The sequence below is a fragment of the Mytilus galloprovincialis genome, chromosome 14 (assembly GCF_965363235.1).
Source record: "Mytilus galloprovincialis chromosome 14, xbMytGall1.hap1.1, whole genome shotgun sequence".
Classification (NCBI taxonomy): Eukaryota; Metazoa; Mollusca; class Bivalvia; order Mytilida; family Mytilidae; genus Mytilus; species Mytilus galloprovincialis.
In genome coordinates, this window is record NC_134851.1 from 17,688,756 (window position 1) to 17,692,858 (window position 4,103).

Here is a 4,103-nt window from a genome sequence, read left to right on the forward strand (position 1 = left end):
CTCTCTGTAGATAAATCAACTTAAATAACTTAAATAGATATTTTTTTACAAGTATTCATTAAATTGTTTAGTACGCTGCCATATAATTTGGTTTTAGTACATAATCAATGTCTAATGAAGTTATTAAACAAATGTTCTAAATGGTTATTAAGTGTAAGTCGTCTATTCAATAGTTATATTGAACCTTGATTGTGTTGACCCTGTGGAATATCTGTGTAACAGTTGAATATGCGTATTTTCAAACTGTCTTCATTAGTTGTAAAAGGTACCAGGATTATAATTTAATAAGCCCTACGCGCGTTTCGTCTACATAAGACCCATCAGTGACGCTCAGATCAACATAGATAGAAAGCCAAACAAGTACAAAGTTGAAGAGCATTGAGGACCCAAAATTCCAAAAAGCTATGCAAAATACGAACAAGGTAATATATGCCTGGGATGAGAAAATCCGTAGCTTGGTAACGATTTTTCTCTCTATATATATCCTCAATTCCACTGCCTATGTCAAAAACTATTAAAAAAACTGAACATTTTATATGAGCCGAGGTAAGTCATAAAACTAACTAATTACTTGTACTCCAGACCACTATTTCGACTCTTTTTTTAAATCTCCCTTTTGTACTTCCGCCTGTTTTTCCCTAACATAATTTTGAAAATAGTACGACGGGTGCAACATATGAAGCAGAAGCTGCTTACCCCTTGGCAGCGCTTGAGATCAAACCTCGTTTTTAGTGGGGTTCGTGTTCCTCTGGGTTTTTTTTGAAAAAATGTAAGAATTTATGAGATTACCGTTCCCTGGATTTCTTACAAATTAAGCTTACTGTTTGTGTCATATATGTGCATATATGTTTGAAATCAGTATCAATAGAGTTGATAGACCGTAGTTAAAATGGTAAATTCAATAATTTCTTTAATGTGTATCATTGGCAACAATCTGCATTTATATGCTATAAAAGAATGCAAAAGGGGTGGGGGTGTATGGCTAAAGATGTCACATGTTTTCCAAAAATTTGGCTAGAAGTACAATTTCAATATAATAAATGATACCTTTTCTGAAACTGTTTACATATATCTATCAACAAATCAAATAAAACTCATGTCTTTCATCTCAGTTTTTGGTAAAATTGTGTCAAAAACTTCGTGTAGAAAAAAAACTTAATTTCTAGCCAGACTCGGTATGAACTCTGCTTATTGTTGAAGGCCGTACAGTGACCTAAAGCTGTTACATATGTAGTTTCTGTGTCATTTGGTCTCTTTTGGAGATGTAATTATACCAATTGTTTGTACCCAAAATAAAAATATCGTCACGTCATTGATTGAATTTCCATTGTTTAGGACGTGTTTAACCAATAACGATGCTTTGGTGTAGGCTTTTGAAAATATTACCCAGAATGCATTAGATTCTGAAAAGGCGAATTGTTAACTTAACTTTGTATAATTTGTCTTTTAATCGATTTGAAACAATTCCGTTGTCATATGTGATACGGATATTCCTTAACGGTCTACCAGTGCCCATTTTACTCGTCCGTAAAATAAAAGACGACAAATATCAACTTAAAAGAGGGACGAAAGATACCAGAGGGACATTCAAACTCATAAATCGAAAATAAACTGACAACGCCGTGGCTAAACATGAAAAAGACAAACAGACAAACAATAGTACACACGACACAACATAGAAAACTAAAGAATAAGCAACACGAACCCCACAGTGAACTCAAGGTTTAAAAGCTCCATTGCTCGTGTGACCAGCAACCAATATAGGAGACTAATTGTTGTTTTGCATCATGAATACTTTGACGGAATGTGAACTTTATAACTAAATGACCTTTATCCATTTTTCGAAAGTTGTAGGTATATACAAAGCTAACTGACTGAGTCAACAAAGATTGCTATATCTGTGTAACTGTTTAAAGAAGAACTGTAACCTTTTGAAAACTGAACTAGTTTCTAAATTTCGTGATTCAGAAGCGCTTTAAAATATTGGATAGAAAAATATTCTATATGTTTCTTCACCCTTGCAAAAAACATAAAAATGGATCAGAAGTGGCAATTGTTAGAAGCAGCATTTAATCAACAAAATCAATTGTAATATTTAAATCTTATGTAATCATAATTTGATCGATCTTGCAAGTGTTACTTATCTTTTTATTTGTTTTTAACACTGTTGTGTGTAATTTCACATGTTTCATCATGAAAAATACAAAAACTACACACACAAAAAACCACCACAAAGAACATTAATTTAACATCCAACAATTATATAACGACTATCTTCATTCATGCATACATTTTGCTCTGAGCCTTTCTCCGAATTTGGAATTATGGTTTAAACAAAGTTTGTTTTGAGTTTTGGGTTTTATTTATGTTGGACTGGAGCATCACTGAAAAAACATGTTTAACTCCGCCGAATTGTTACGCCTATCCCAAGTCAGGAGTCTCTTGTGTTAGTAAGATTATATGATTTTAATGTTTGTTCATTTATATGTTTTATAGTTTAGTTTGACGTCCATTATCACTAAACACGAACACATTTTTGTTGAGGGGCCAGTCGAAGCACGCCTCGTGGTGCGGGTGTTTCTCATTGTATTAAAGACCCATTGGTGGCCTTCAGCTGTTTTCTGCTCTTTGGTTGGTTGTTGTCTCTTTGACACATTTTCGATTTCCGTAATCAATGTTATGAAATGTCGAAATGCGCATCTTCTGTTGTAAAATTGGTACCGTTTATGCTATTAACTTCGATTTATTGTAAATTACGTTTGGTTGTCTAAATGTCCGCGTTTATGACACAGGAACAAATCAGAATTTCCAACACAGCAAAATTCCCATTATATAAAAGAGTTCTGTTTCAAGATTTCCTTGCTGGTTTTTTTTTGTCGTTGGGCTGCTGATTTTATATGTGCTTATTTGTTTAGCATAATGATATGCCCAAATGTCATAGTTAGTTATATTAAGTATCTGATAATTAGCTACGACTATATAATTGTAGAATTCAATAGACATGAAAAGATATCTGTAATTGTCATTTTGGATACCAAGAATGACATCTGATCACACTGGGCACAATCAAAGTTGTGCAAGTATCCACAACGTGGGTCCAATACTCTCAAATCTAGTTTTTGGCTGGAAGTCAGCTTACTTTGTGAAAAATCATACAGAGTCAAGGAAAAAATATACTTACGAGGATATCACTACCATGCTGGACTTTTTAATTGACAACACATTTGTTGAATTTGGCGGTTAAGTCTTCCAACAGACTATTGGAATCCCAATGAGTACCGATTGCACTCCTCTACTTGCGAATTTGTTTTTATATTCCTATGAAGCAGAATTCATCCAAGGGCGTGTACCTTTCGGTAAATTGATGATGTACGATCTCTTCATAATAATAGATTCAGTGATCACTTACATTTAATATATCCTATTGAACTTAAAATTAAAGATACTACTGACACAGATAAATCTGCTTTATATTTAGACCTTTTTCTCGAAATGACTACTGATGGTAGGTTGAATACCAAAATTTATGACAAACGCGATGATTTTAATTTTCCTATAGTAAACTTTCCATTTCTGTGAAGCAACATCCCAGCGGCACCAGCATATAGAGTATATATGTCTCAATTGATACGTTACTCTAGAGCTAGCTTAAAGTACGTTGATTTTGTTGAACCAGGAATATTGCTTTCTAAAAAGTTGCTAAGACAGGGCTATTAATCAATCAAATTAAGGTCATCACTCAAGAAATTTTACGGTAGTCATCATGAGCTGATTGGCCATTAAGACAAAAGTGTGTCAGAAATCATATCTGATATTCTTCCTCATTCATAATAACCTTCCATCATTACCGAACTGAACAAAGAAATAACACGAGGGGTGCCGTATACGGTGCAGGAAGTGCTTACCCTTCCGGAGCACCTGAATTCACTCCTGCTTTTAGTGGAGTTCGTGTTGTTTCTTATATTTTATTATTATAACTGTTGATGTAAATGTCCTTTGGTTTTGTGAGTCTTTGTTTACTCCTTGGTTTTGATTGCTATTGTCTTCAACTGCCTAAGTAAAAATCTATATAAAAAACAACAAAAAACAACAAAAAAAACCTC